This window comes from Passer domesticus, chromosome 4 (assembly GCF_036417665.1).
Source record: "Passer domesticus isolate bPasDom1 chromosome 4, bPasDom1.hap1, whole genome shotgun sequence".
Lineage (NCBI taxonomy): Eukaryota > Metazoa > Chordata > Aves > Passeriformes > Passeridae > Passer > Passer domesticus.
This window is the reverse complement of record NC_087477.1, coordinates 81,504,020-81,522,840: the sequence shown is the minus strand read 5'-3', so window position 1 is coordinate 81,522,840 and position 18,821 is coordinate 81,504,020. Positions and strand designations below refer to the sequence as shown.

Below are 18,821 nucleotides of genomic sequence, written 5' to 3'. Positions count from 1 at the left end.
CCTCTGGGTCGGGATTGAAGGCACTTGGGACAGCAGTTCGTGTTTGCACTCAGGTGTTTGTTATTTCTTATCAGTAAAACAGATATGAGTTTGGCAGCTTTTCATTAGCAAGGCACAAAATGGCCAACTATCTGTTACAAGGTCTTTTAAGACTGAACTATCCAATTAAGAACTGAAACCTGGATTATTTCCCCTTTTAACCCAATAACTGATCCCAAAGATCCCCAGTGCAGACTCTTCTGCCCAATTACAAAATGCCACCCAAACCCATGAAGAAGGAAGAAGTGTGAAGAAGAAACCCAGGACAACACCCTGTGCCCTCCATTTTTCTTTCACTTACAACACACTAAAAATCCCAAAACCTAAATCTCCCACCTAAGTGATACACCTACACTACTCTCTATAATCTATTTCACATTTTAGTGGATTCTGGTCTATCTTGAAGTGTAGGAAATTTTCTCCATGGATGAGGGTCAAAGTCAGTGCTCCCCTGGGGGTCAGGGCACCCGGAGCAGACAGAGAAATATTCCCAGTGCCCTGGGATTCCACAGAGAGCAGCGCAGATTTTTTTCCTGCAGGAGGTGAGGGTCGGGGGTGGCCTGGTTGGTGCTGCTCTCACACCTCACACAACAACCTACAGAAGCACTGCTGGTTCAGAGAAGCCCCCCTGGTTTTAGTCAGGCCCTCGCTGGCTGGTTGGATGTTTTTGGGGTGAAACCACGCAGTTGCAAAAAGCTTGGTGAAATCTGGTGGCATGACTGGTTGCCACACCAGCAATGCATTGTAAATGCAGGGCCACGAACGAAGGGAGGAATGATGAATCTGATTCCATGTTATCAGAAAGCTAATTTATTACTTTATAATGCTATATTATATTAAAGAATACTATACTATACTAAAGAATACAGAAAGGACACTTACAGAAGGCTAAAAAGATAATAATGAAATCTTGTGACTCTCTCCAGAGTCTGACACGGCTTGGCCCTGATTGGCCAAAGAGTGAAAACAACTCCCAGCAGAATCCAGTGAAACAATCACCTGTGGGTAAACAATCTCCAAACACATTCCACATGAGCACAGCACAGGAGAAGCAAATGAGATAAGAATTGTTTTCCTTTTCTCTGAGGCTTCTCGGCTTCCCAGGAGAAAAATCTTGGGCGAAGGGATCATGTTCAAGGAATGTGAATGCCACAGCAATGCTCATCTGACCATTGGGCCATGTGCTGTTTCAGCTAAAATCAGCTGAAAAGGGCTAAAAAAAGCTCCAGGACAAGGCTGCCAAGGCCTCCCAGGACCTTAGCCCTTGTCTTTCTTAGCTGAATAAGGAGCATGACCTAAAGGCAGTGGCCACACCTTGTTTTTGTGCTCCCAGGGGGTAAAGGCAGTGCTGTGATGTGTTATCCCTGAGTCCTCCCTCCAGTCTGCCCTGAAAAGGGGAGATTTAGATGGGAATGAATGGGAATAAATTCTTCCCTGTGAGGGTGGGCAGGCCCTGGCACATGGTGCCCAGAGCAGCTGTGGCTGCCCCTGGATCCCTGGCAGTGCCCAAGGCCAGGTTGGACAGGGCTTGGAGCAACCTGGGACAGTGGGAAGTGTCCCTGCTCATGGTAGGGGTGGAATGGGATGGGATTTAAGATCCCTTCCAACACAAACCTTTCCATGAGTCCTGCATCCTCCTGCAGCACCCCTGGGTCCATCCCACCCTCAACGCTCTCCATCCAGCTCTTGGAGGCCACTTGACCTCCACTTTCCTCTTGGCCCCAGAAGGATGCAGACAACAAAACATCAATATTCACTGTGTTCCTACAGGATTTTCCTAAAACCCCAAACATTAAGGGACATTTAACATCCTTTGAATGCTAAACAACAAAATTCTGGTTCTCTTCCTCTTTGATCTTCCTTTGAATATTATTCCTTTCATTTCCATCACTAGATCTTTTGCACAGTGGGGTAAGTTCCCATTTCCAGGCATCCCTGCCTAAAAGAGCCTCAGGCTGCTGGTCCAGAGGATGGCCAGAGCAGGGAGGGCTGGGCAGGCAGAGCAGGAAGGTTTGTCCCTGAGCTGGCTTGGAGGAGGATAAAACACTGCTGCAGTGTGAGGTAATGGCAAGGAGTGATTTTTTTTTTTTTGAGCTTGTCAGTAGGAAGCATATGGCTGCCGCTGAGCTCCCAGGCTTATTTAGGATTTAGTGACTATTTGATCTATTTTAATCCAGATGTTCAGCTCATCACATAATGAGATCCCACCAGAGGAACTGTGGTGCCTCCCAGACAACCCAGTCCCCAAACTGCACTGGGGAAAAAGAGCAGCCCCACCAAGGCTGAGCATCCCAGGAGAGCTCATGGTTCCCACTGAGGTGACACCAACACCAGTGTTGGGAGTCCAGACAGCTGCCCACCTCCTGCTGGCATCCCACCCAAGCAGTTTCTAAAATCTGAAACTTTTATCTTCAAGCATTTGGATATTTTGAAGGGTTTCACCAAAGATGGGATGTGTTTCCCTCCAGGCTCCTTCTCCATGGGCCGCCCACCTGGACACAGGCACCATTTCTTCTCTTATTTTGGTCTCTCCTCACCTGAATTGTGGTGTTTGTGCAGATGGAACGTGTCAGCTCTCACTGCAGCCTGTGGATAGGGATGGGAATCCAGGCTGGAGTCAGTTGCCTCTTTATAATCACAGAATTCCCAGAATGACCAGGTTGGAAGAGACCTTCAAGACCATCCAGTCCAACCCAGCCCCAACACCTCAACTCAACCCTGGCACCCAGTGCCACATCCAGGCTTTGTCAAACACACCCAGGGATGGTGACTGCACCACCTCCCCGGGCAACCATTCCAGAACTTTATCACCCTTTGTGTGAAAAATCTTTTTCCTGATATCCAGCCTGTATCTCCCTTGGTGCAGCTTGGGGCTGTGTGCTCTGGTTCTGTCAGTGCTGCCTGGAGAAAGAGCCCAGCCCCAGCTGAGCACAGGCACCTTTCAGGGAGTTGTAGAGTGATAAAGTCACCTGTGAGTCTCCTTTTCTCCAGGCTGAGCACCCCCAGCTCCCTCAGTTGTTCCTCACAGGGTTTGTGTTCCCAGCCCCTCTCCAGCCTTGTTTCCCTCCTCAATCACCAGAGAAGCCTCCCTGAGTGCTTTCCAGGAGAAGTTATGGTTGGTTTGGAGCACTAAATTTCTCTGACTTTGAAGCTGGCTCCCACTGTGGGCTCCCCAGAAGGTGACAAAAACATCTCATCCTACCAGGATGACTCCCAAATCCCGCTGTCACCTCTGCAGGATTTACACTGAGATTTAAAACTTTATCAAGATTTAAAAAGGCTCTTCCCAGGTGCAACACTGGCCCTGACCAGGTCTGGGGCTGGGGCAGGGCCCTGGAGCAGGGGGAGCTGGTCCAGGGTGGGTCAGGATGTGGGTGGCCTGGGACAGGAGCCGTGTGGGTTTTTGGTTGGCACTGGACGAGGAGGATGGAGGTGATGAATGTGTCCTGCCTGCAGCTTCCTGCCCTGCTCCCTCCTCTCCTGCTTCATCTCCAGGTCTCCTTGGGAGGACAAACTGTACAGAAGCATCCTTTGGGAGTGCCAGCCCTCGGCATCCAGCCCTCCATCAGCTGCAAGAAAGAACTCCTGGCAGCTCTCCACGTCGGACACTGCGCCTTTCCCAGGGAGATCTGAACAGGGAAGCACACAGGAGAGGAGGTGACTCCAGGGGAATCAGCGTGGAGACTCAAAAAAGGCTGGAAGCACCTCAGCTGTGCAATTCCCATCCCTGGAAGTGTCCAAGGTCGGGCTGGACCGAGCTTGGAGCAACCTGGGATGATGGAAGGTGCCCCTGCCCATGGCTGGGGCACCTTCCATCCATTGCTGGTGGAATGAGATGAGCTTCAAGGTTGTTTCCATCCCAAACTAAGCTGGGATTCTGGGATTCTGGGAATCCATGATGTCCCCAGACCCCTGGAGGGTCATGCCAGGCTGCCCTTTGCTGTGGGGAAGCAGTTTTGGTCCTTCAGGATGTCCCACACTGGTGCAGGACAGTGCTGGCTTCCCCCAGGGGTGATGCCCCAGCACCAGCCCTGGCTGGAGATGAGGAGCTGCACCTCCAGCTGTGTTTGGTACATCACAGAGCCAAGGAGCCTCCTGAGCTGGGTGGGACCCCCAGGATCATCCAGTCCAGCTCCTGTCCCTGCACGCACACCCCAACAATCCCACCCTGTGCATCCCTGGGAGTGTTGTCCAGACTCTCCTGGAGCTCTGGCAGCCTCGGGGCTGTGCCCATTCCCTGGGGAGTTGGGCAGTGCCAGCACCCTCAGGGGGAAGAACCTTTCCCTGATATCCAACCCTTCAAATAACCAACCCAAAGCATTCCAGGGGATCCTGCCTGGCTGTGATCACAGTTTCCCCACAATTTCCCCACCCACAGCTCCCCCCTCTCCTCACCACACAGTAACTGAGCTCTCCATGAATCTTTCCGAGCAGAGGGCACTTAAAAGGTAAAAAAAAAAAAAACCTGAATATCTTGACATTTAATTAAAGAGCTGTGAGTGGTTCATGGGGGGTGCAGAGTGCACAGCACCAAGCCAGGAGATTCCCTTGAAGGAGCCTGGATGTGCTGGGCTTGGGAGCAGCGGGAGGAGGATGGGAAACCCATTTCAATTAAGATGCTGAGGCATGAAAGCCCTCATGGCCTCATTCCTCTTTGCACTAATGACCCTGGATTCCCCTCCTCCATCCCAGGTGGCTGCTGGGAGGTTATGGCACAGCACATCCTTGTGAGAGAGGAGGAGGACAGGGATGCTCCCTGCCTGTGGCAGGGTGTGGAACTGGATGGTCTTTAAGGTCCCTTCCAAGCCAGACAAGTCTGTGACTCTGGGATTGATTCCCGGCTGGAGGACCAGCTTTGCTCTTTGGTGGTCCTGGTGCCAGGGAGTGAATGCAGGAATGACCATCCAGAGTGTGGGGTTTGCACCAGGGCTTGTGTTTTCAGGGAAAACACCACAAATTAGGGTGGTTTTTTTTTCCCTTTTTGTCACCTCCTGCAGGTAAACTCAGAGCAGGAAAAGCACCTCTACCCTTATTGAGAAGGAAAGGCAAACTGTTCCTTTAATGTATTTCCAAGGATTTCTTGCTGGATTTAGAGAGCCCCATGGGGTGAGGCTGGCAGGTCCTTCAGCATCCTTCCCTCTGCTCCTGAGCTGTGAGGAGAAAGGAGAAGCAGCTCCCAGAGACCCAAAACCACAGCCCTGGACCTGCCTGATCCCTCTGACAGCAGCACTCCCTGCTTCTGCACCACTGGGATGGGTTTTGCAGGTACCAGGTGAGTGCTTGGGGCAAGAAGTGGCCACTTTCTCCTGAGCTGTGTCAGAATTTCCTTGTCCAGGGGAGGTTGATGTGCTCAGGTGGGCTCCTGCCCCCACGGCCCCAAGACCATCTGGCCCTGATGGGCATGGGTTCATTCCTGAGGGTGTTAATTCCTTCCTCACTTCTCATCTGGCTTCCCAAGGCCAGGTTGGATGAGGCTTGGAGCAACCTGGGGTAAGGGTGATGCCTCAGGTTTGGCTTTTCTATTTTTCAGATTTTGTGCTGCTTTAGTGTGTGGGTCTGGGCTTCATATGAGGGGATGGTGAGCTCTCTGCACAGAGCAGGGAGACAAAACAATTCCTGCTCGTGCTGGGCACCAAGGACAAATGATCCAAATCTCAGGCCCAAGAGCACAAACAACGTGGGCTGGAGAGAGAAAAACAAGAAGGATGGGACTGCCTGGGCTAAAGCTGGAATTGGACAATGAACTGCAATCTGCAAATGGAGCAGAACTGATAAAAGTGAGAGATCCTGTGACCAGTTGTGCATTTTGTGCCCATTTTGGTTCATCTTGGGTGCAGCCCTGGCTGGGCTCTTGTGCTGCCCAAGGTGCATCCATTGAGGCCTCCTAATAAAACCTTACTTTATTCTTTATCTCTGTCCAGCATCTGTTCTAGGTCAGCCTTGACAAGGCATCAGGGAAGGTTCCCATCCCATGGCAGGAGGTGGAACCAGAAGTCCTTTAGGGTGACCAATCCACGATTCTGAGCTGATTCCCCACTGCAAACAGATGGGGTTCACCCCAAAACTCTAACCCTGAGATCCCAAAAGCTCTGAGCACGTTGTCCCCATCCGTGGCACCCCCAGCAGCAGCACCCCCAGGCACACCCGTGGTTTTCCCGTGTCCTCCCTCCCTCCTGCCCGGCGTTAATGAGCCGGGAAGTGCCCTTGGCTGCAGGAGGAATCTCCACCTTAATGACTGCGGGCAGGGCTGGTTTATAGAGGCAGGAATGGAGAGGGAAGGAGATGGATTATCCTGCCTGCTCACATCGCTGGGAGGTGCCTGGAGGGATGAGGAGTGGAAAGGGGATGGGTTCAGTGCCCGGATCACCATCAATGCCAAGGATCCTTGGTGTTCCAGGCTGCACCCAGCTCAGGAAGGTGGGAATCTCTCGGGTTTCTGTGGTTGAGATGACCCCAAGGTGTTAGAAAGTCTCTTTTTCCCAGCCCCACGACTGAAGAAGTCAAGATTCATTGGTTCTGCTTTTCAAGGTTTATTTTTTCTCATCTATTACATTCTTTCTCTGACCTGCTGAGATCCATCCTGCAGGTCTGGCTGAGGCACAGTGCCTGCCCTTGGGGTGGTGTTAACATTTTATACTAAGAACTACCTGTACTTTATTTACAATAATTTCCCAATACCTATCACCTATGTCAGACAGTCTGTCTCTAAACCAATCCAAAAGTGTCACCATCACAGCAGAAGATGGAGGGCAAGAAGGAGAGGAAGGACAGGACACGCCCAGATTCCTCCACCTTGCCTCTTGAGCCCCCATTCTAAACCCCCAAAATTCTACTTTTTCACCCTGTAACAAATTAACATTCTACTCAAACTCTTGTGGCTTGTAAATCTGGTAATACATACAAAGCTGGTAATTTTTTCCATGGACTAAAATTAAAGACACAGGTGTTTTTGACTCCCTGCCAAGGTCTCTGAGCCCCTTGCCAGGGTCTCAAATCATCCAGGGCAGCCAGAGGAACGTCCTGGGTTCCAACAGGAATCTGCACAGCTCCATCCTCTCCAGAGCATCCCTCCCTCCAGCACAGCCTTTCCCAGAAGATGCTCGGGGCTTATGTGGAATTTTAAATCTCAGATAATCCTTTAAAGCACCCGGTTTCTCAGGAACTCTGGTGTTCCCCGCCAATGCCAGGTGCACCTCTGGAAGAAAAGAGGACGAGCTGCCTTGGATTTGCCTCTGCTTTGGCCCCAGGGTCAGATGAGGTGACACTGGAGGTGGGATCCTGCTGGATCAGGCCCTCCCCGAGCTCCAGCAGGATTCAGCAGAGCTTCTGCCAGGCTTTTAATAGTGGACTCCTTCCCCCAGCCGCCCCCAAGCATGGCACGTGCAGATCATCAGCTAAAAGCCTGCTGTGGGCTGCCAGCCCACGGTTGTTTCTCTAAATAAACCTTCCCCTCCCTGGCTGACTCTCCATCTCCCCTGCAACGGGATGGATTTATTCCTTGGGCTCGGAGCAGGGCCTGGGAGGCCTCTGGAGCTTTCCCAGCACCAGCCTGGCTCCCTGCAAGGGAGCTGCAGCTCCTGCTGCCCCTGAGCTCTCCTGCTCCAGCAGGGCCATTCCCTGCCTCCTCCCCGCTGCCCGGGAAATGCAGGACACAGAGTGCCCTGAAAAGTGCTGGAAGCTGAGAAAACCCTTGGATCAGGCAGAAATGTTGCCATGGGGCTCTGATAAAGTGGGAAATGCCCCAAGACTGGGAGTTACCAGCACGGTGCTGCTCCCAAACTCTCTTTTGCAGTGGGTGGGCCCCCCCAGCCCCCCAAAAACCGAGGGTGTGAGCAGCCAGAGGATGCTGGGGGGCCCTGCTGGCCCCTCAGTGCCAGCAGCTCTGAGGCAATTTGCTGCCTGACCCCAGCTCCAGAATGAGATCTGTCATGCTTGGCTTGACCTGCTGCCCGAATCATCATTACGTGAGGAATGTTGGGTTTTTTTTTTTTATTATTATTTTTCAGCTCTGTAAAAACAAGGGAATGGGGGAGGAGGGAGAGGGACGGTGCCAGGCTGTGTCCTCTCCCCTCCTCACGTGTCCCTCACCGTGGTCAGGCCACACGTGGGACCCCGTGGAGCATCAGGAAGAGCTTTAAGGAGGGGGTTGCTGCTGTCCCTCGTGCCCTGGGCTGGATTTTGGGTGGGTGCCTGGTGCCCTGCAGGGACCAGGCTCTGCTCCTGCACCCCCAGAACCATCTGGGGCTGTTTCCTTGAGGGAAGCACAACCTGATCCCCCTGCTCTGCTCTCCCTGCTGTGTTTCTTACAGGTCCTTGTGCCAAAGTGGTTCAGGGGGCAGGCTGAGCACAAGGAATGATCACTTTGGGAAGGGAGGGCAGCCCAGAGCCACCTTTGCCTTCGTGTCTGAAAGCAGTGCTGGCATGGGAACAGCAGCAGTGCCCCATTCCAGCCTGGTGAGGCTCTCCCAGGCAGGGCAGAGATAACCCAGCCCCTGCTAAGAAAACTCCTGCAAAAAAAAAAATGCAGTGAGCCAGTTTTGGCTCAACCCAAACCCATCCCCAGCATTTCCCAGAGGAGAAGGGCAGAGAAATACCAACAGCTCTCCCAAGAGCCCTTTGCTCAGGATTTCTGGCCCAGCTGGGGACGTCAGGAGTTATTTATGGGCTGTGTCTTTTTTAGCCTGCTGTGATCAATAGGTGTGACCCATCACACAATCCAATACCAGAGCAGCACTGAGAGCAGGAGAAAAAAAGATTTTCCTCTCCGTGGTCATAATGCCACACACCCAGCTGTCCTTCAAGGAGGGGGAGAAGCAGTCATTCCCTCCAAGCTGAAAAGGAAAGCTGGGATTCTCCTCCTTTTATTCCCATGGGTTTCCAACAAACCACCTTCAGGTCCTTCAATAGACTTCCAGATCCCATCCTTATCACCTGGTAAAAATAATCCTGTGGGAAGATAACAATGGATCCAGCAAGCTGTGTTGAAGTGGGAGAAGCTGGAACACATCTGTGCTGCTGAAGCCCTGGATTTACCCTGCCGTGGCTCTGGCATCCCTGACCTCCAGCTCTTCCTTGGATCAGCAAATTCCTTCCAGCCAGCAGTAGCAGGAGATGGTTTGGGGAGTTATCCTTTTCATGCTCAAAGAGGTGTAGACAACCTGGATCTTGGGAAAGGGGTGTCCTGGGGGCAGGGTGCTGCTCCTGGTCTGTATTTGAGGCTAAAAGAGACCTCCCAAGAGTGGGATCATGGAGCAGGAGGAAGCAGCATTGAGCAGCTGTTGAGGATCTGCTCCAAGAGGGTCAGGTTCCCCAAAAAAGGGCTCTCACCAAGCACTCACAGCTCTCTGGTCCCCAGCCTGGATCTCACTGGGGTTCACCTGTGCTGGGACAGGACAGGACAGTGTTCCTTCCATTGGGAAAGCAGATTCCCTGATGAGATGAGCCCCAGGCAGGCAGAGCTGAGACACTCTCTGGCCCCCATCCAGCCGTGATGTCTGAAGTTTACAGGCTGTGTCCCTGTCCAAGTGCTTTCCTGAAACACCAGGAGTTATCTCTGAGTGCTGAAAGCCAAAATCTCCTCTCCTCTCCTCTCCTCTCCTCTCTCATTGCCTCAAGGGCTGCATCAGCAAACACCTTCACCTTGGCTCAAGCTCTTCCATCCCAGCATCTCATTCCCTCTGGTTTTACCAAGATTTCAGAGGTTTCTGCCCTTCTTTCCTGACATCCTTCTGGAGCCATCATGACCCCTGGTTTCAGGCAACCTCCTGGTGTTGTTGTTGTGCACCAAGCTCCAGACCGTGAGGAATTTATCACCCAAATACGTGAGGCAGGCAAATGTCAGGTACAGGGAGCTGATGGATGGAACAGGGAAATGGAATTAAGCAGGATTTTGGCTAGAAAAGATCTTTAGCACATGGTTAGAGCTTGGTTTACAATCCTACCAGCACATTCTGAAGCCACCAGAGAGCCCCTCTTACCCCTTCTGATGGGGACACTGAGGTCCCCAAATCACTGCAGACCACTCCCCAGACAGAAAATGCTCTCCATGGGTGAAAACTTCCTTCTCCCTGCTTGGATATCTAATTGAAACCCCACAGGAGGAATTTGCATTCCAAAGCTCCATCACACCTCTGATTTTTCTTCAAAATCAGTAAAATTAGGAGCCAAGTTACAACCTCGTAGCTCTCACCCCTCCTTTCCATGGTCTCATCCTTGCAAGGACAGAATCCCTTCCTCCTTCCTGCAGTGGGGATGCACAGGCTCCTGCTCCCATCCCAGATGGCATAGCCAGGAGCAATGGCACCGGATGGACATGTCACAACAAAACCTCCTTTCTATTTATACACTGCTTGTGACCTTCAGCTGCTGCTACCCCGCTCTGGACGCAGCACAAACAGATTTTCAAACATCCTGGAGTTTGTTTTTGGGAGGTGCAGAGGTTCCTTGTGTTTTCCAAGGGGTCATGAAGTGCAAGGAATCCAGACCTTTCCAGAAAGTGGCTAATAGGCTGGGTTTTTTTCTGTCTGTATCATCATTTCTGGGGTTAAACTTAGTATTTAACAACACAGATGGGCTCAGTTTAAAGACTGGGAGAGGATCCAATTGTAAGTTGTCCAGCTGGTAAAACACCCTCACTGCTAAAAAAACGGGTGAACTTGGGAATTCAGGCAGCTCCATCTTCCCATCCTTGCCTCTCCCTGTGCCTTTTCCCAGCTCCTCTGGCAAAGCCATGAACCCCCCAAAAAGGTTTCAGAGCACAAATGGGGTCAGTCCACGAGGCACTCACCCTTTCCCTCTATTGCACAAACCCATCTGACCTCTCTGCCTCTCTGGCCATGATTCAGTTTTCTCTCTTTCATTAAAAATGTGGAGTTTTCATGAGCTTCTTCCAGTTTTTCTTTGTTCCCTTGGAAGCACAGGCGCAGGAGGGGGATGCAGGGCTGACCTTTGGTGGGATGTGGAGCTCTTGTGCTGGTGCACCACTCAGCCTCTCAGCTGCCTTCATTCACAAGGCGTATTCCACACAATTCTGCATGAATCCATCCCATTAATGGGAGGGAAACATCTTCTCTGGGCTCCAAGCCCAGCTCCTGTCCTTGGGCAGCAGAATGTGTCAGCCTCAGCTTTGACTTTGTGGTGTCCCAGCATCAGGAGGTGCCTTTGCACCAAGGGATGGCCTCAGCTGCTGTTTTATGGTGGTTTTTTTAGGGAGATGCAGGGTGGGAATGAGGCAGGAGAACAAGATTTTCTAAGTCAGTAACTGAAGCCTTGTAGTCCAGGTATGTGGAGGAAGCACTGCTGGGAGAGGAATTGATATAAAATTAATATAAAGCAAGTTGTGGGTGTTTTGGGGAGGGGAGAACACAGATGTGGGAGGGTCTGGGTGGTTGTTGCATGTTCAGTAAGGAGCAGTTGGAGTCGGGAAAGAAATCCCAGTTTTAAGGAGAGTGAGGGAGAATATCTGAAGATGAAATGAGTTTTGGGGGGCTCACAAGGAGGGATTGGCTCTCCCTGCTTCAGCAGAGCCTCGGGGTGCTGTTTCCAGTAAAAAATTAAGGTGTTTTCCATCAAAGCCTGCTTGGCTCCCCTTGCCTGTCTCCATTCTGGGGGGAGCTGGGCAGTCAGTGCCCAGAAGGAGGGGACACAGAGGCCACTGAGCAAACCAACCCCTGGGGATGGGACAGAGGGCCAGGGCTGCTCCCCTCCAGGCTGCTTGAGCCCAGGGCTCTCACTCAGGGACCCTTCTTTGCCTTCAGCAGAGAGAAAGCCCTGAAGAGAGTGGTTTGGATCACTCTAGAGTCCTGCTGACTTTCAAAAGGACTCAGTTATTGATTTCTGGGACTGTGCTTCTCCCTGGAGGACTGGAAAAAGCCCAAGGAGGTTGCCTGGGATGCCTGTAAACTGTGACTCTGAGAACAGCCTTGTTCTACAGGGACCTCTCCTGATGGAATTTGAGGCCAAGGTCATTCCCCCAGGCTGCTCTCCAGCAAGCAGACTGTGAGGGCATGGAGGATCTGCCAGCCAAGGAAGCAGATTCCCAAAAAAAAAAAAAAAAAAGGTAGAAATCAGGATACTGTTTTCCTTCTGAAGCCTTTCTGTGGCAAAGAGGCAGAGATTTCCACCTTGCTGAAGTCGCTGATCTGGAGAGCCCAGAGCCTCCACTAAGAAGAGCTGGAAGATGTTCTTCTGCCACTCAGATGAGTGGGGACAAGTGATAAAATGACCCTAGAAATCAGTTCATTCTGCAGGGGGGTCCACAGGAAAACTGGTTGTGACTACCTGGCATGAGTGTGGATATGGGCATGGCACAGGGAGCTGAGGTGGCCCAAACTCTATCTCCCACCTCAAATAGATGGAAACACTTGTCCTAGACTCAGAGAATCATTCAGGTTGGAAAAGACCTCCCAGATCAAGCCCAGCCTTTGACTGACTGCCACCACTCCCACTAAGGCATAGCCCCACATCTCGTTTTTTGAACATTTCCAGGGATGGCAACTCCACCACTTCCTGAGGAGCCTGTTCCAATGATTAACCGCTCTTTCAGGGAGGAGATTTTTCCTAATATCCCACAAAAACCTCAACTCAGTGAGGTTTTAACCTCAACCTCAAAACAGGCAGTGTTATCTCCAGCAAGGATCCCCACCACAGGTGATGCCAATGGAGAGCTCATTCCGTGTCTGCCTCCTCCTTGTAGGTGCCTCAGATATTCTGGGACACCTACAGAGCTCTTGGACACCACTTGGGAAACTGAACTGAGCTCAGACCAATGCAGACAAGGAGCTGGGATTGCTGCTCACCTGGCACTGGTGTGGACACCAAGGTGTGGTCAGCAGTTTGTCCTTGAGGAGTGACAGCCCCAGGAGTGGGCAGTCTGCACCCAGGAATGTCCAGCACTGCAGCCTGAAAATCAGGTGTCTTGGTTTGAACAGACAGGTGTGTGCTAAGGAAGGCAGGAGCCACCCCTGAAATGGAAAATGTAAACCCCCTCCCTCCGAGTTGTTATAAATTTGAAATTAAGGGGCTCTAAGGCAAAGATATGGGAGCAGGAACAACAGTTCTTTGTTAGGGAAGAAAAAAAAATAAAATAAATGCAGTAATACAAAACAACACTGACAGAGTCAGAGCACAACCTGACACCCTGTGGGTCAGGGTGTTGGCAGCAGTCCAATTGGAATTGTGGCTGCAGCCCTCCTGGAGTGTCAGGTGTGGTTCTGATGGAGCAGGGATCCTGGAGAAAGGTGTAGTCTTCCTCTGAAGATCCAGTGGAAGAGGCAGCTGCTCCTCTGGGAATGCAGTGGCTGTTCTGGTGTCCCAAAATCTCAGATTGTATCCAGGTAGGAATGCTTGGCTCCTCCCCTGGGCAGAGCATCTCCCAATGGGATGATGGAATTTGATCAGCCATGCAGGAACACTCACTGGTCATGACCAGAAGATAATTAATAATTAATGGTCCATGAACAGCAGAGATCTCCTGGAGGGAGGATTGGTTGTGGAGGAGATAAGGAAAACTGCCCAAAGAACAGAAGAGAACTGCCCCACCTCTGACAGAGGGGAATAGAACACACATTGCCTTGCAATCTGGGACATCAGGGAATCAGAGTCACAGTTGGAAAGGACCTTGAAGACCATCTAGTTCCAACCTGAGGCTTTCCACCTTCCACCATCCCAGGATGCTCCAAGCCCCAGTGTCCAGCCTGGCCTTGGACACTTCCAGGGATCCAGGGGCAGCCACAGCTCCTCTGGGCACCCTGTGCCAGGGCCTGCCCACCCTCACAGGGAAGGATTTCTTCCCAGTAGATCAGCTCTCAATGCCCAGGTCTTGTCTATCTTTAACAACAATCAGCTCCCACTGGCTCCAGCGTGATCCCAAGGATCACCTCCAAGGCTGCACAGCCCTTGGAACACACTCACAAAGAAAAGGTCCCTGCTCTCCCCCTGCTAAACGTGAACCCACAGAGGTGTAAAAGCTGCCAAAGCCAAGCCGTGCCTGCAGCTCGGCGTGATGGATGGCAGGGCTCAGCTGGGAGCTGTTTAATTTGGGTGAAAGACACTGTGTGGGAAGCAGCCCTGCCTGAGCTCCAAGGTGTGTAGGAGCCAGCTCGGTTTCATCTCAGCTGATTCTAGCAGCAGAGTGTTGCTTTGGAGAAAAGCGAAATGCCGGGAGCTGTGGAGGGGGATGGAGGTCAGGACAAATCTCTCCATTCACTTCTGCAGGGATGAGAGAGCAGCAGCGAAGCTTTCAATGGGAATTTTTCCATGAAAGGACTGTGACAGATCTGCTGTGGTGCTGGAAGAGGAGATAACCTGGAGTGTGCCTGCCTTGGACAGCTCACCAGGCTGGTAATCCTGGATCCTCTCTTGGAGAAAGCCCTGAGGCTTCTTCCCAGCAAAGCCAGCAGTGTCCCCTCAGCACAAAATCAGAGATTGGTTTGGGTTGCAAAAGTCTTTTGAAGACCATTTAATCCCACTGCTGCCATGGGCAGGACACCTTCCACTAGTCCAGGTGGCTCCAACCTGGCCTTGGACATTTCCAGGGATCCAGGGGCCGCCAGAGCTTCTCTGGACACCCTGTGCCAGGGCCTGCCCACCCTCACAGGGAACAATTCCTTCCCAATATCCCATCCAACCCTGCCCTCTGGCAGTGGGAAGCCATTCCCCTTGTTCTGTCACTCCAGGGCCTTGCCCAAAGTCCATCTCCAGCATCAGTTCTTCAAATTCCTTTGGAGAAGAAGAATTAAAGATAACTTTACAGAACCCCATACCCCAAAGATCTCTTCTTCTTTGCATGACACCCCAGAGATCTCAATTTCTTGGTCCTTCTCCTCAAAATCCAGCAAAACCATCAATATCCCCAAGAATGGCTCACAGACCTCCTGCATCTCCCCATTACTTGGAGAGACCTCCTTGGTCCTGAGCATGTTCAGCCTGCCATGATGAGACAGCCCTTGGCACTGGTACTTCTGAGCACCCCCAAACCATCTGCTCTCCTTTCATCCCTCTTCTGGGTCCCTGTGAGGAGGAGGAGGCTCCAGCTGAGAGAAAGGGACAGGCCGCCCACTTGTGCTGAGTAACCAGTGCCAAATTGGATGCCAGCACACACACACACACACACACACACACACACACACACACACAAATATTTCCACCAAGGCTGCTATGAACAATGGTCCCTTGATGATTTGCTGTCTCAAACACTTATGCCTTTGGCAGTGCTCCACGGGGAACAGGCAGTTCAGCACTGACCCTCCCGCTCCTGGGCTGGCTCGTGGGCACCTCCACACCCCATGTGCCATGGGCAAGGAACGGGACACAGTGATCCCTGCCCTGGGAATTTGCAAGATGAAGGCTGGCACGTGGGCAAGGGCAGGGCTGCGTCCTCATCGGTGCAGGGGAGAAAATTCCTCCTCATCATCACCACTGGGCCTTCACTGCCCGCTTGGAAAGCCTGGCCATCTCCCTGGACACAACCCCAGCTCCACTTTGTTATGTCTTCCCAGATTTCCTTCAAACATTGCCGTGGTGTCTGCAAACCCATGGGAAGAAGTTTGGGGAATGCCCAGCCAAGGTTGGGCAGCCCTTTCTTCCAAGCAGTGACACCCTGAGTGGCACCAGAGTCACATCCCGATGATGTCCTGCCTGAAAGGTGAACACCAGTGATGGAGGAAGCACTGGAAGATGCCTGAGCCCAGGAAATGGGGTGAGCTCAGCAAAGTCCTGCTTGCACAAGGTGAGAACGTGCTCGTGGTTCAGGGAGTGGAGAAATCAGTGCTGAGAGGGAAAAAGGACTGAGGTTCTCAGAAGTAAAACGTTTGATCTGATCATTATTTGTGACACTCAGAGGCCTTTGCCCAGCCCTTGATTCTCTTCCCTGCTGGCTCCTGCATGCCTGCAGAGAGCTTTCCAGAGACCCCATCCGTCCGTGCGCGGCAATCCCGGCTTTTGCACCGTCTACAAATAGTTGGTGCGTGCTGAAAAGAGCAGATCTGAAGCCACAGTTGGCAAATTGCACCAACAAGCATATTCCCAGCGAGGCATTGTTCCAGTTTGTATATGTCTGAAAAGAACTGTTCAGGCATATGTTAAAGTTGGCACCTTCTCCCGGGGACTCGCTGCAAGCTGACGGCTGGAGCATGATCACCACAGCAAGGCACACAAAACACTCAGCAAATAAGGGAAAACAAAGTCCACTCGGGATTTGAGCAGGGCCAGGGTGAGGATGAGGAGTGGGGGCAGAGTGCTGTGCTCTGGGGAGAGAGGTCATCCCAGCCTGCCACAGGGAATCTGCATCTGCAAGCACTTGGAGAGGGATTGGTGTAGAGGAGGAGAGTGAAAATCCTGCAGCCCCAGTGCTGGTCCCAGGATAATCCTTATCAAAAGGCTCAGTGAATGAAATGGGAGGGAATGGGGGGTGTCCTACAGGCTCTGGGCTTCAACCCACCCAAGGAGGCAGCACCTTGCAGGGGGGATGGACTCACCACACTGAGGGTTCTCGGCTCCCAGGAATGTCTGGACCTGGCAAAAACCTCTTCCTTGGAGGTGCTGGAGAATGCCAAGGGGAAATATCGACCTGGTTTGGTCTTGCTTGGGTGTCCATGGACAGCTGCAGCTGGGGACAGGGTGCTGGGCTGGCCTGGTGGAGCTGTAACACCATCAGAGCATCTCTTCTTAGGGTTAACTTTTGGACTCAGTGATCTTAGAGGTCTTTTCCAACCTGAATGATTCTGAGATTCTGATTCTCAGCTGCAAAACTGGACCTGCCCCAGCCTAGGCATGACCCATTTTGGGTAGGGGGACATGTGCAGGGTCCCTGTTTGTCCCCCCAGGGTGTCCAGGAGCACTCCAGTGCCCCTTGCAGAGGGCAGCTGGAGCTCATCTCCCACCAGGTGCAGCTCCAGCTTGGTGCTCAATCCTGGAGGTGGGTGACAATTGGAGCAGGGTTCCTCTGAAGCTGGAGCAACACAAAAATCTCCATGAGCTCTCTGTAGGACACCTCCTACCCTTGCGTGACCCCCAAAAGAGGCAGCACTGCCAGGCTCAGAGCAGACCAGGCTGCCCAGGAAGGACAGGACAGACCCACCCAGGTGTCCACGCAGGATTTAAATTGCTCCATTGCTTGGCAGTGCTGGTGGGAAGCAGCAGAACCCCACCCACAGCAGAGGTGGCTTTGCCCAGCCCCTCTAATCCCGGCCCTCAAAGGTGATGGGCTCTAAGTAAATCAGGGAGCCTCAGCTGCCCTTTCCATCCCAGCAGGATCACACACAGCCCCTGGAGCTCTGTCAGCAGCAACCTGTGCAGGGAGATACAGCCTGTGGTTCTGGGGGAGCAGCTGAGGGCCTGGCCAGCACTATTAGCAGGAATAATTAATTAATCACCCACCCTGCTGTTCCACTGGAAAGCTGCAGAATTCAGTGGGAGCAGCTCCTGCCTCTTTCCTCCCTCCTGGGAGTCCTGACAGATGAGCAGGAGGGGTGTGACCTCCATAGATCCAGGGAAAGGCTGAGGGGAGAAGCAGGACCTTAACTGGGAGCATTGTGCCACCAACCTCTCCATGGACAGCACCATGAGCTTTCCCTTTCCCTTTTCCTTCTGGCACCCCTCATTTCTCCTTGGAGAAGACAGCTCAGTGCAGTGTCACAGAGCTCTCCTGGCCTCAGTCCTTGGCCATTTGGATGTCCCTTTCTCAGCTCATCCGTGCAAAAGGGAATTTGGGGAGTTTGTCCCCACCCCCTGAGAGCTCAGGTCCTTGGATTCTCCGTGGGATGGGAAAAGTTGTTTCCTCTCCCACGCTGACCTTACATCCCCATCCCACCCCCACCGGAGACCCCCAGGCGTTAAGGCTGTGCCCCCTCCACCCCAAAGGGCTCCTGGAAATGGGGGGGAAAGGGGACCAAAATGGGATTTTCATGGTGGATACAGGCAGACAGACTCGGCTGCCACCCCCCAGCCTCGTCTGCCACCCAGGGGCTGCCCGTGCCCCCGAGACACCCCCTGCCCCATTGCCTGCAGCTTTCCCGGGCTCAGCTCTGCTCGGGGGCTCTTTTTTGGGGGGCACGAGGGCCACGGGGCACCGAGCCAGGGCACCAGCAGACCCCAAACCTCCCGGGGCCCCGCGGGGGAAGCAGCAAGGTGCGGGAGGTGCCAACAGCATCCCAGCACCCCCAGGCAGGTCCGCGGGGACAGAGCCCTGTCCTGGGGGGGCGGCGAGGGAAGAGTTAAAGGGAAGGCGAGCAGATCCTCCTCCATCCTGCCGGTCCTCGCTGTTAGGCTGCCGCTGTGACAGGGGGTGGGGTCGGGGCTGGCCGCCGTTTGCCGCAAGAAGGGGGGGGAAACGTGGCTGCGAATGTGTGTGTGTGTGTGTGTGTGTGTGAGTGTGTGTTGGTGACACAGGACAAAATGAGATGAGACCCCTCGGACGGGAGCGGCCGCCCGGCTGCCATCCCTGATCCCGGCCCGATCCCTGCCGTCGCTGCCATCGCTGCCGGGCACCGGCGCAGCCCCAGCATCCCCGCCAAGAGTAAGGCTCGGGGCTGGGAAGCGACTGGGAGGAACTGGGAAGCGGTGCTGGGAGAGGGGGGGAGGTGGGATGGGGTGGGGGGTGACGAGGAGGGGGGGGGGTCTCCTGGGGGTGGGGTGCGCGGAGAGAGAGGTGGGGGGACCTGATGCTGGAGCTTGGCGCGCCTGAACCACCCACCCAGATGTAATTTTGGGGGGGGGGAGGGGAGGATTTTGGGGAGGGGGTGGGGTGGAGGATGGGCTGCCGGCGCCGATTTCGGGTGTGATGG

General features: G+C 53.1%; 1 protein-coding gene across 2 annotated transcripts in view; it reads left to right on the top strand.

Annotated features, from left to right (window-relative positions):
* The first annotated feature begins 18,323 nt into the window (after window positions 1-18,323).
* The window catches only part of LZTS3 (leucine zipper tumor suppressor family member 3), a 47,428-nt gene continuing 46,930 nt past the window's right edge, over window positions 18,324-18,821 (top strand). The window contains exon 1 of one of the 2 annotated variants that reach the window (XM_064419064.1): window positions 18,324-18,553. The gene's annotated coding sequence lies outside the window, so the exon portion shown is untranslated. The remainder of the gene's footprint in view (window positions 18,554-18,821) is intronic. The other variant, XM_064419063.1, reaches the window with a different exon arrangement.